This window comes from Papaver somniferum, chromosome 1, assembly GCF_003573695.1.
Source record: "Papaver somniferum cultivar HN1 chromosome 1, ASM357369v1, whole genome shotgun sequence".
Classification (NCBI taxonomy): Eukaryota; Viridiplantae; Streptophyta; class Magnoliopsida; order Ranunculales; family Papaveraceae; genus Papaver; species Papaver somniferum.
Window position 1 is genome coordinate 165,135,756 of NC_039358.1, and position 14,340 is coordinate 165,150,095.

General features: G+C 34.5%; 1 non-coding gene and 1 pseudogene across 1 annotated transcript; one reads left to right on the forward strand and one right to left on the reverse strand.

Annotated features, from left to right (window-relative positions):
• Positions 1-205: 205 nt before the first annotated feature.
• On the forward strand, positions 206-2,313 carry LOC113333815 (annotated as a pseudogene).
• Positions 2,314-8,263: 5,950 nt separating this feature from the next.
• On the reverse strand, positions 8,264-8,335 carry TRNAT-CGU. The gene has a single exon. It is a non-coding gene; the product is annotated as a tRNA-Thr (tRNA).
• Positions 8,336-14,340: the final 6,005 nt, after the last annotated feature.

A 14,340-nucleotide genomic window follows, 5' to 3' on the forward strand; every position in this document is an offset into this window, starting at 1 on the left:
ATAGATGAGGTACTAAACTGGATAACCATTATCTACTGGATAAGCATCCGTATACATGCGACACATCAACCGTGTATGTGTCTTGGTGTTGTATTTTGTGCGGGTCCCACAAGAAACGTGGAAACCGGTGGGTCATCCACTTAGCACAATGTTCACATAGCATAAACCGGATTTAGTTTTCGGAATTAAAAAAGGTTCAGAGAAACTGAAAAGAATAAGAGTGACAGTGAGCATAAAAAGAAAGAAAGCTACTAGAATTCATAATGGATCATCAGATGATCTATAGAAGAAGATATCGTTATTGTTGGCGCTGGGGTTGCGGGACTTGCTACTGCTTTAGGACTACACAGGTTATGATCTTAAAAACTAAACTTTCATATGTACTTTTTTTTCTTTCTTTTTTTGAAGCATGACTTTCACATATACGATGCTTAATTCACAATAAATGTGTTCAAAAATATTTCTTGTTGATAATTTAAACAATTATTCCTGTTTAAGAACCGATTTCAGTCAGAGATGATGTTGTTATTTAATCAGTCACTAGCTAAACAATTTAGTGTGGATGGAGATAGAATAATATTCTTCCGTCTTCAGGTTAATCAATGAGATAAAACATGAATTCTAACTTGTTACCATGTATTTTGTTATAATAGGATGGGTTTGAAAAGTATGGTGTTGGAATCATGGGAGAATTTGAGGGTAACAGGATTTGCATTTGGAACATTCACTAACGCTTGGAAGGCTTTAGATGCTCTTGGTATTGGTGATACCCTAAGAGAACAACATATCCTACTTCGAGGGTGTGTGACTTTACTTTGTTTATCGTACGCGGCGGTTCGCTTATAAGATGATCTGTGAGCTATGGAACTCTACCCAACTAACTCTTGAGACAGTTTTGTTCTATTGCAGATCAGTGGCTACTTCTATGATTTCCGGGATTTCGAGCCCACTGAGATCGTTTTCGAATCCTCAACCGAATATGTGAGTATGAATTTTCACTCTTCCGAACTAAGGGTAGATTGACAAAAATAGTTCAAACTATATACCGTCTTACGTTTTTGCTGACTGTAATGGGTACTGGTAATGTAGGCCACAAGGACATGAGGTTCGCTGTGTAGGGAGAACGGTTTTGCTTGAAACACTAGCAAATGAACTTCCCCATGGCACCGTTAGATTCTGTTCCAAGGTTGTTTCGATAGAAGAACAGGGGTATTTTAAACTGATTCATTTAGCAGATGGCTCTGTCGTCAAGACTAAGGTACTTCAACTGTGCCAGTTTCACTTTTACATGTGACGAAATGTATGTATTAACTTCCACTACATAGAAATCAAAAAATGAATTCCAATTTTTAGGTCTTGATTGGGTGTGACGGAGTGAATTCAATTGTAGCAAAATGGCTAGGACTTCAAGAGCCTCTTTCGGCTGGACGATCAGCAACGCGTGGTCATGTTGTGTTCAAAGAGAGCGAGGGTCACAGCTTTGATCCCACGTTCTTGCAATTCTTTGGCGATGGTTGTCGCGCAGGTCTCCTGCCTCTCAACAAAAGCAGTCTATTGGTTCTTTACACATGTTACGTCAACCCTACCGTGTAAGCCATTGTTTGTTCATAACTAATTTTAATTAGACACAAAATCACTTTTTGGGCACTGAGATTCTCTTCCTGGATTTAAGCAGCAGGTGAAGCAATTGAAGAGGACCCTGCAGAAATAAAGCAATACATCGTGAAGAAGCTTGGTAAAGCACCGAAACAAGTGATAGATGCAATTGAAAAAACCCATAACGAAAGTATTGCCTCTTCACCGTTGAGGTTTAGATCGCCATTAAATATCTTATTCGGCAACATCAGCAAGGAAAATGTTTGCGTAGCTGGAGACGCTCTCCATCCTATGACTCCAGACATAGCTCAAGGTGGGAATGCGGCATTAGAGGACGGTGTTACTCTAGCTAGGTGCCTCAGTCGAGCCTTATTACGAAATGCGCCTAATGAGAAAGAAGGGTATAATAACATCAAGGAAGGTTTAGATAAGTACGCCAAAGAGAGAAGATGGAGAAGCTTTGAACTTATAACTACAGCTTACATTGTGGGTGTTATACAGGAAGGGAGGGGAACGGTGAGCAAATTTATTAGAGACAAACTTTGGTCACCTTATCTAGCCGGCATAGTTCTTAAGAGGGCAGAATTTGATTGTGGGAAACTCGATATTTGATCGAACAAAAATTTATAAATTTTAATCAGTAACTAGTTTTGTAACACCCAAGCTCATGGATAAATTTGTTATTCGTATAAAAGAGCATAGCGAACATTAGGATTTCATAATCGGAATGCAGTGACGGAACTAGGATTCAAGATTGGGGTAGGCGGTAAAGTTTTTTAAGGCGCTTTTCTGATTAACGTGAAAGCGCCCAGGCAGCATTACCTATAAAAAGATCTCCGGAAGCACGATTACACAATCTAAATTACTATTCTTATATAGAACCTCATTTACTCATAGTCTACTCTCTACAAAGCTCCCTATAGATTGTAACCTAAAATAAAGAAAAGTAGAAAACCTTGTGCTCCTTAAATGAAATCTTATTTCCTTTCTTTCTCTCTTTCTCTCTCGCTTAAACTAAGAGAAAGAAAGAAAATTTGTTTCTTCTTTTCGCATAAAACGGACTTAACTTAACTCTTACCCTGGCTTGGCAATAGGTCTATCTGGGCTTGAGTATGATTGTGCTTGAATTTCATACCTAAGTAAGCAAAAGAAATTTGGCTAGGGGCTAGTCCAGTCATACATCCGCCCCTGACGGAATGTGTGTGTTCTCTTGAAAACCCTATGTTTCTGAATTGTTGTATACAGTTTTAGACTATTAGATTTCCCAACGACAATTAGATAAACTGTACCAGGACTTAGAATATAGAACCCTTATCCACTCTCTTAACTTATATACCCGTATATAAGATAAGTATCAATGAGTTGTCTGTTTTTTCACTTGGTGTATAACTTTTCTATTGGTTTTACAAATGTTTCCGTAAAACAAAATTATAGTGCTAAACACCAAATGTTTATTCCTATATTACCCTTAGATTTGTAGCATTAATCAATCTATTGGGGTCCATCTTTCTTCACAAATTACGAAATATAATTACCCATGGAATCGATAAATCCAAAGTTCCTCCCTTATCTTCGATATGCTACTACCGTTAGAATCAAGCTGAAAGTGAATTCTCCTAACTCATTGTACATTATTGATCTGCAGGTGCTATTTTTCTTTCTTATTTTTTATATCACCAACACTTCCTTCAATCATCAATTCTTCATTACTCATCAGAAGTTTATTTGATGAAACAAGAATCAGGCCTTTTTATAATACATTAACCGTTAATAATATGCATGATCAAACAAGAATCAGGGACCTATGTATAGGCCTTGGAAAATTTTGATAGATTTTTAGTATTAGATTTTCCTTATTTTAGGTAATTTTTCAATGTCTAATTTACACATATCCCCCTAATGGATTTGGATGAGGAAAATAATACGGAACAAAAAGCTTTAGTGACGAAAAGAAGAAAACTACTTGCATGATTAATTAAGCTAAGATAATTAAGGTTTATATTTGAGATTAAATTTTGACTGATCATTAGACACTAAGATGTGGGGACGTGAATTATCAATGATTAGCTAGAGTTTTTGTTTACTAGAATAACATGGGTCCACAGTAATAAGAGAGGCTAAATCCATTTTCCCATAAACCTTCAGGTATAGCAATGGAAATAAAACAATATTGTTTATTTTAAACTGATTACACCGGTTCCAATAAAATATTATAAAATCAATAAACAAAATTGTTTTTTTTTTAATAGTTCTTATCCTATATGCATGTTTATAAGTTGAGAGGACCCTTTATCCAAGTAGATCATATACGGTAAGGATGTGCCTATTTCTGAGCGTAGATTCTTAAGAAACTAATCTTACAACTGGTGTAACCGCGAATCTTGATGAAGTTTTATTAGCTCAATTGTCATGTGGAATGCATCAAAGGTCCATTGTATCCATCTTAGTTTATGAAGTTGATTATCGAAAGTTATTTTTGGGGGCAACAACTTTACATATCATATTTATGTGTTTTAACTCATTGGTCGTCTAAGCATATATATGTTGCTCTTAATTCGCCATATGTTGTTATAAGGTATTTAAAAATTTATATAAGTAATGTCTTATTTATATTGATTTGCATATCAAATAATAATCTCGACGTTAGGAGGAGAAGATAAGCCATATGTCCTATCTTGTCTCGCGCATGCATATGTTTTCGATATAGTTTTGTCGAAATACAGAAACCGCCGTGAATGGAAAATTTTTTGTTGTGATCGAGAATTCCACTAGAAGTTGACACAATATCTCGCTTCTAGAAATTGGCATGAGTAAAGTTGAAAATTTTTAAAGTTCTCTAACTTTAATCAGGGGGAGAAAAGTCACTACAAGAGGCTAATGGAACTATGTTGATAATTTAAAAATGTTTGCCTGCCTTAATTGAGGGAGGAAAAACTCTACCTGAAGATGGTACAAATTCTAAGTTATCCCGTGAAGTCAGGATAGACCATACATCACCACAAGTTGACTTTATCAAACTTTAGGCGGCGTCTATCATCTCCTGGAACTCGAACTTTCCTCTCTTGAAAAATATTTTTCATGAAGATGTTACCGGGAAAATCTAGTTAGACTTAGTTCTCGTAAGAATGATTAAGAATGATTATATGGTGTAGACTTTAACGAAGAATAGTGAGTTGTCTGTTAAATTTATGTCAATGTTATCAGAAATCCATGCTCTTTTCAATCTTACCAACCGGATGGGATTCTCAGAAGTCTTTGGAAACTACAAGTTATCCCAAAAATCAAGTTGTTTTGTTTAGAAATTCTTGATAGATTTCCTTCAGACAAAAGCAGAGATTTCTTTAATCCTCCCTGATGTACACAACACTTGTTTTTTGGTAATTAATAACTTGAATATATCATACATCTTCATATACACTGTCCTTTTTCCATGGTTGTTTGGTTCAATATTCCAGGAAGTTCTTCTATCACCCAACATATTGTGAAAACTTTGGGTTGTCAGATACAACCTTATTCATGGTTGTAATCTCCAAAAAACATGCATAAAGTAAGGGCCCTAATTATTTTCACCACACACAACATCTTTTTCATTACTTTTTAATCAGTCAACTCGTAGAGTTTTTTTCAAAATGAACAAATATTTTTTTTTATACTAGTTCAGCCCTCGACATTTCGTAGCTATCGAATTCTGATTTATGGATATATGGATAAGAGCAACCACGGTCGTGACCAAATTTGGGGACTATACCCAAATTTGGTCCCTAATTCATCCGTAATGTAACGGACTAAAACCATATTTAGTCTGGTTTATTAGGGTTTGCGACCAAATGTGGTCGCCAACCCAGACTAAAAACATCAATAGTGGGACGAAAGTATAGTGGGCGTATGATTTCAGACGGAAGTATAATGAGCGCTTCACATGGGGCGTATGTATAAATAACGTATGATATTGGGACGGAAGTATAGTGGGCGTATTAGTTAAGCGTTATTATAAACACCGCCGGGCTATACGTAGATAAAACCTACGCCCCATACCAGGCGCAGTTATTAAACACGCCTGGGTTGGGCGCAGTTATTAAAAACGCCCGGTCTGGGCGGATGTATTATGACCGTCTGTCGAAGACGCATGTATTATGAACGTCTCACAGAGACGCATGTTTTACGAGCGTATGAGCTAGGCGCATGTATGACGACCGTCTGTATTGGGCGCACGTAGAATGATCGTCTGTATGAGACGCATGTTTTATGAGCGTCTGGGGGAGCAAGTGCAATTTAAACAAAATATGATACTACACAGAGATTATTGAATCGAGTACAAAAACACAAGAAACAAGGTACGGTTACCCATAAACATTGGATAATAAACACCCTACCATGGAAGTAAGAGCCACCTTATCTTTCTTCTTGCTATCAACCTGCAAATCAGCAGATATCATCGAGTTAAAAAACAATAGAGGGAGGATACTGCTTACCATTGAATCTCACTACATACACCGTCTATATCACAGAACTGTTTAAAATTTTGTATCTCCCCTTGTGTGAGCAACAACAATACATGTTTAATGGATTTGAGTGAACTACTACAGGTGACAAATTAGAATTATTGTATTCTATCAATCATGTTACAGTGTGTTATTTCGCTAGATTTTTACTTAGGTTTCGTCGTTTTTTTTTCTTCTGTAAAAACGTAGGTTATGTAAAAAGAGGAGGAGAAGAGGATAGAAGAAGTATATATTCAGACGCTCTTTCTAAAAGCGCCCCACACAAACGCTATTTCTGTGCACGCCCCATCGAAACGCATCTTGTATAAACGTCTCACCCAGACGCATAAGCCATTAACGCCCGAAACATACGCACTTTATATCTCCGTATGAATGGGACGCACTTTTAATCCCCGTCCCTGTAGACGCACTTTCCATCCCCGTCCCATATCCGGCGTTAATTATACCTACGCCTCAATCAAACGCGCATTATACCTACGTTTCACTCAAACGCATAATATAAAGCCGCCTAATCAACAAACGTGAATATAATTTCCGTCTGACATCGGGCGTGTGTATAAGTTACGCTTCACCAAATTTGGTGTTCTACCACTGCGCTTGAACACCCAGAATACCAAATTTTTTTGGTTTTTAGTCTTACTTTTGGTATTTGGTCCGTCTCATGGCTGTGGTTGCTCTAAGGATGTGAAATAGAGGTATAGGTGGTTCCATGGGAACCCCCAACGTAGAAGATGATGAATAGTACCATCGGTGCCCCCCAACGTATGTACATACATGCATTCTTGGTGAGCGCCACATAGACCCCTACGCCTATATACCAAAAGCAGATGCACCTTTCTCTAATCAAATAAAACATTATAATCTGGATTTTATGTATTAGATACATATGATTCTACATAGATTACGTGTGTTACCTTAATGCACGGAGATGAGGGGCCTTGTTCGTACTAGAAATATTATTAATAAAGAATGATAACCAAAAACCCACATAGACCCTTGCACATGTGTACCAAAATTATGTGCACCTCTCCCTAATAAAGAAAACGATTTGTTTGATTACTTGCACCTGATAGGTGAAACTCTATGTATATCACGTGTACAACCTTAATGCACAGACGTGAGGTCCCCCCTTAGATATTGGTTATCATATATTATTATTTTTATTAGTAAAAGTACCCTATATATATAATGCACGTACGTGTGTCCTCGCATAAACTTAAGTACAATTATCATCTTCGATCAAAATCTACTTTATATGATAACCAAATTAGTGCGTCTGTAAACATCGAATTTTTAGTTTCCTGCTATGCATCAGTTGAAGTTCCTAAACCAAATGAACTTGAAGATTACTCTGAGGAATCAAACATTAAACTAAAATTAATTCGATCAACTCAACAATTAATTTTTAATAATTTGAGGATTTTATAAGTTTTGTTATTGGTTACAAGCTATATTTTGAGGATCGACAAATATTACGGTTTCTTCTGTAGATTACTTTCTGAATTATCATTTAATTGGTCCTATTGTTTAGTTTGTGAGATAAATGAGTTTTTATCTTTTTGATTTCAAGGCTCCCAGTGTTTTAGTAAAGAAGAAGAGAGAAGACGGAGAACTAAATTAATTAATATTGGGAACAAATAATTTCAAAAAACAAAACTCTATACCTTTTAATCCATATTGACTGAATGGTGAATAGTTATGGGTTGGATTTGAGCAAACATTAGGCTAAGTAATGGATTGAACTAGGCGACGGTCGATTAAACATTTGCATGGTGGAAAAAAAGGAACCCTAAAATAATGGTGCAACCTGAGAAATAAAATGTGTTAATATATCTAAAATGACGAAATATTTAGTTTTGATTAGAACACATATGATTTATGCAGACTTTATTATATGGATGTTCATGTGTTGTACATGGTTGACTTTGCTATTCTATGTGTAGTCACTAAAAGAAAATTCACAAAATCCTTCCTAGCTATAACGACACTCATGCACTAGGTATTGCAAATGTTTCTCAAAAGATTTTTCAAACTAATAATTTTGCAAATCAAAATATATGGAGAAAAACTCAATGGTGGAAGTAAAAAACATTCACTTTTAAAGAAAAAATGATAAACTAAAAATCTATGGTCAGATGTGAATCAGAAAGAAAGAAAAAATAACTAGCTCTTGGTGAGGATTGAACTCACGACCTTTCCCTTACGAAGGGAACGCACTACCACTATGCTACAGAAGCAACTTTGAAAGTCTAAAAAGCAAACATTGAACATTACTCAAAAGAAATTTCAACACCCAACTGCAAACTGTAGTTATCTGCTTTTGGAATTTGTTAGGACCTACGACTCAATGCTTCAACACGATAATTTTTTTGAGTTCACTTTTCATGTATATACCCCCTTACAAGTTAATGTTAATCTTGTCAAACTGAGAAAGATCGAATGGCAGACCTTTGATATAAGAGATTGTCAATAATGGATGACAATGAACTGTTTTCATCTAATTATCATTAAAAAAAATTACGGAAATAACTCATGGAAAATCTTTTCTTTACAATGATGTTAGTCATCCCTGAAATAAATTTTCTATCATGAAGCCTTCAAAAGTATTATTCTAAACACATGGGGGATGCGTTTGTCATTTTGTTCCAACTAAACCAAAACTTCCATTCCGTAATTTTTCCATCTTATTTATAAAAAGATTGTTACAATTGAATCAAAATTTTCATTCAATTATTTTTGGGTCAGAGATATCCATATACATCAATAATGTGTATTCGTACGTATCGTTTTACATGTATATATGGGAAACTATATTTTTTTAAGACATAAATATTTTTTTTGTATACAAACATTTTTCGTAAACTTTCCCTATTTTTGTTCAAACTACCCTTGGTCAGTAATATATTTTTGTTACTACTTGATACTCCTCTTGAAAGAGAAAAGTATAGTACTTGATCATGGCTGGAATATAGTTTCACGGGAAAATATACATGTATTTTCGATAGTCTGCATTTGTGCTTTATTCACTGTAAAGGAAAAACATATACGCATCGGAAGTTGTATGCGTAAATTTTTTATATGGTAGGTTTAAATTCTCAGATGGATCTAATGGCATCCTATACCTATAAAACTCATACAAATAACTGTAGTATTTCACACAATTCGAGAAAAACTCTTTGATAATTAACCTGGTATGCTACATAATTTTTTCTTTGCATCTAGATTCCTTAACAACACAATAGGTGCACCGAATTTCACTTTTTAATTTGCAACGATAACCCCCTGGAACAATATTTTTTAAGTATTCTTACTAGTAAAGATTGTTAGTATCATTGTCACTAGAATCAAATGAGTAGAGTATAATCTATTCCCAGGAAATATGCTAATCACTCGATCATTAAGTTTCTCAACGTACTCTTTCAATGATGGAATCAGTGCCATATTGACCATGTAGTCTTTATCTATGGTATTGTCCAACAAGTCTGTAAATGTTACATCTATAAGCGAAGACGTTGAATCATCACTAACCCATTGTATGAACATCTCATCCGGAACCTTTATCATATAATTAGTCACGCAAGGTTTATCCCCATCACCATACGAATCAAAATTCAGAATAAGTTGCACACCCAACTTCAAGTATATTTTTCTTCAGATGCAAAATATGTACTTTCTCCCACAAAGGTGATCTAGTAATAACGTTATATGATCCAATGTCATTGATCATTAAGTTAAAAATTAATTATTATAGTTAAAAAATATATTTAGTCTTAACGTGCATCAATTATTTTAAATGTGCACGCGATGCGTTTGCCATTCTGTTCCAACTAAACCAAAACTTTCATTCCATGATATTTTCATCAGAAATATTTATTTATACAAAAAATGTTAATACTGAAATCAGCTTTTCCAATCAATTATTTTTCCATCAGAAATATCCATTTACATTAATAATGTGTATTGTCACGATCTTTTTACATGTATGTATGCTAAACTTAATTTTTCTTAGATATTAAGACTTTTTTGTATGCAACATCTTTCATAAACATTCTATCTTTTTTTCAACGCCATCCTTGGCCACTAATATTTTCTTGTTACTACTTGAAAATCCTCTTGAAAATGAATAGTATAATTGACCATGGATGAAGTACATGTTCAGGGAAAAAAAATACATGTGTTTCTGATTGTCTGCCCTTACGCTTTGTTCACTGTAAAGGAGAAACACATACGGGTTGAAATTTTTTTGCGTAAACTTTTTTATATGACAGGTTTAGATTCTAAGGTGAATCTGGTGGCATCATATACCTATGAAACTTCCACTAATAACCATACCGTCCATACAATTCGATAAAACTCTTTGATAATTAACCCATTACTTATGCATAAAATTGTTCTCTGCATCTAGATTCATCAACAACATAACATGTGCACCGAGATTCAGTTTTAAATGCGCGATGATAATCCCCTAGAACAATATTGTTCAAGTACTGTTGCTCGAAACTATAAACTCTAAACAAAAATCAGAGAATATGATGCTCAAGAAATGCAACATTTAAACAGTCCAAGGAGTTTTACATGAAACTGTCATTCAACTTTACAAGTTTGCGGCATCCGTAGTTGGAAACAATTTTAATAAAACTTTTGATTTAACTTGAATGGTAGTTGTTTAAATATATTTTGCTGGTTTCAATTTGTGAACTAGTTGATCCATGTTAAGCATATTTATGTGTTTTTTTCTTTGTAAGTAGTTGTCTTCTACCTTTAGAAAAATACTATTGATTTGTATCTTTTTAAGAGAAAAACTAAAAATAAAAAATTCAAACCGTGTTTCATCAGAGTCACGTAACTGGAGGTTTGTGCTTGCCAGTTGGGTCGGATCTCGACCCGACTGAAGTGAAAATTTTCTGGTCTGTCACAGTTGGTATCGTAAGTATTATTGTCAAATGAGTAAATCATAATCTCTTCCCGGAATCAAATGAGTAAATTAATTTTCTCGACGTTCTCGTTCACTGATTCAATCAGTGCCACGTTGACTATGTAGTTTTTATTTCAGGTATTCTCCAATAATTCTGTAAATGTTGCATTTATAAGTGAAGAAATTAAATCATCATTAACTTGTTGTACGACTATCTTTCTGGAAACGTTATCATATAATTAGTCACGCAAGGTTCATCTCCATCACCAACATGAATCAAAAACTCTGAATAAAATGCATGCCCAACTTCAGGTATATTTTTCTTCATATGTAAAACATGTACTTTCTCCCAGAATAGTGATATGGTAATAACGTTATGTGATCCAACGATATTGATCATTAACTTCAAATTTAATTATTATAGTTTCAACTATATTTAGTCTTAATTATCGCAACAATATAGAGTATATTTATCTTAAACATGTACCTACTAAGACGTGCATCAATTGTTTTTCCTCTTGTACTTCGTGGAATCACCAGTATCACTTGATGCAAATCATTTCTCGTGATAAGAATCTTGTCACCAAATGGTTCATCACTCTTTGTTATGTCTATCATTGTTTGATCAAATGCCTCCAAAGAACAGTGATGTGTCGTTGTAGCTTCATCGCACATAAGCACAGTTGCCTGTCTCACAAGTTTAGCTTAATCATGTTATGTAGTCATACGACACATTAATGTTGTCGTCAATTTCACTAAGCTTAAACCTTAAATGTGTAGTTCTCTTAGGGGTAGTATAGTAGAAGCAATTCATGACACGGGTGTCTTTATCGCAGTATCACAATTTTTTTTATAACTGCCAAAATATCACGATACATAATTGATTTTGTATTACTTGAACTCGAGTAATATTTGACCATATTGTTGAAAAATTGCATCCCATGATTCCCTCTCTCCTGGCGGATTACAAAATAACAAGATATAGGCAAATTTTCTTATCAAAGCATATAATATTTTGATTGTTGCTGCTTCAGCCAAAGTTGATCTCACATTATGATCATTCTCTAAGATCCCTAGTTTCTTTGGATATCTCTTGAATATCCATCATGTTTTTCGATTAATTAATTATAAATCATCAAAATATTTTATACCTTTACATGGTCAAGAATGTACCTTAAGAACCACATGTGTCCTGCAGCTTGGGGTATTGTATAAACCTCCCGATAGCCTTATGTGTACTTCGTTTTATTTTCCATCCTATTTTTTTATCCCAACAGTTCTGGAAATTCACAGTGTACAGTAAAGATAAAGATCCTCCACATTTCCTTTTGATAACATATCACGGTGCATTAATATACTTCGTTATCTCACTATTGTCTCCTGACTGCACTTGAAAAGAAAAATAGTCCGGACCCTTGTATACATGTAAACTCTCTTCACTACTAAAAGATTTCATGTTGGTGTGAAAATCGTATTTATGAGGAAGACAAGGATTGTAAGGCACAACAAACCTTTTATCTGTGTTACTCATTTGGATACGTTTTCCTTCATCTCGTCTATGATAAATAGGGTTTGCGCCTTTTCCTTGTACATCATACTTGGGAAAATGTTTGGGGAATCCTCTCTTACACTTACATGACTCATCCATTTCTTCGCACAATTATACAATTGGTGCTCTTCAACTGGATCATGGAGTTCTATGGTAACTATGTGATCATAAGCATTTGAACCTTATAACTTGTCGCATGCTTACAAAATTATCAACATATGGACATTAGGTAGACCTATTTTTTGAAACTCAACCCCGTGAACCTGGACTACTGCTCTTCCAAATATTGACTCCGTAAAAATATGCCTCCAACTCTTTAAGTTTGACATTGAACACCCTTGTAGCAAAATCAGGTGTACCCAATGTGGATAGACTCGATCATAGATAAGCCACTATTTCATCCCAAAATGGATTGCAAGTCATTATAAAAAGTTAATCAAGCTTCCGATACTTTTGTATCATTGCCATTGCATCCTGATACCACTGTTACGAGGCTTGCCCATGTATGAGGAATTAATTATTTTTATTTAGACCAAGATTTCATATCAAAATAGAATCAAAATTCCAAGGATTTAGACATTATCAAATACGTAACTTGTTTCATTTTTTTTTCTTTTTGAAATCACACATTGGTTTCACAGTTTCAACTTGATTTGAGAAAACAACAAAACTTTTGATATTCATTATCGATTAGTTTACGTGCATTGGTTTCGTACGCACTTCGTACATCTTGTTGACATGATGTTATTTAGCTCTTATCTCATCTTGATGGTTTCATAGCCATCTAAGTTTAGACGAATCATTTTTTACCCAATTATCCGCAACATTATGTTTTGGTAGTCATTCACCTCGAAGAAAAAATTATGTGTCATTGCTTCGGATTTTTCAAACAATAACATCGGCATATAATTGATTATTTGTGTCATTGGTGATAAATATAATCTCCATAAGTTAAATTATAAACTAAAGTTGTTAAACATTTGAATATATATATATATATGAGTATTACTTTAGGCATGCAAACTTTGTACCCCTTTTATCCATAATATTTGAACCCATCCATAACTCTCATATGGTAGCAAAAAGGGATACCGTATAGGATCATAGAAATATGTTGTTTCATAAATATAATAATTTTCTAGTCGTAGTTCGTACTATAATATCTCGTTCTCTAGGTTTTCCATACGGATCTCCTTCAACTAAATCTGTTGCAACTTGTGAAGCAGTTGGAGAGTGTATTGTCTCTGGTTTAAGGTTATTATTTAATAACCAAGCTAAAGCTTTGAATGTCTTCTCTATGTACAAGTGATTTGTCTTCTCGATGTGCAAGTGGTCTGATCACATGCAAAACCTTATTAGGTTTATCCAAAATTATTCTATATTGCTACAACACATCTTTGTCTAGCACATTGCCACCATATTCTTTCATTCTCCAACTAATCTCATTATATGTATCATAAATAAACATTTATACACATCTTGGAAGAATTGCTCCATGTGCGGACATGAAACTCCCAATTTCTATGGTAGATGTTAAAAAGGGGAGGGTGAAAAAGCGAGGGTATAACAACTACACCCAATATTTAGCTTAGCAATCTGTATGGACTAACTCCAATATACTTTCAAGAAAATTAACTAGACAGTTAGACTCAATCTTAAAAAAAAAGTATATCAAAGAGTTATATCTTTTCTCAATTCAATCTGCAATCAAACAAATAGGAATTTGCGAGCCCGATTGAATAAAAGAAATAACTTGGATTGTATCAAAAACCAATATC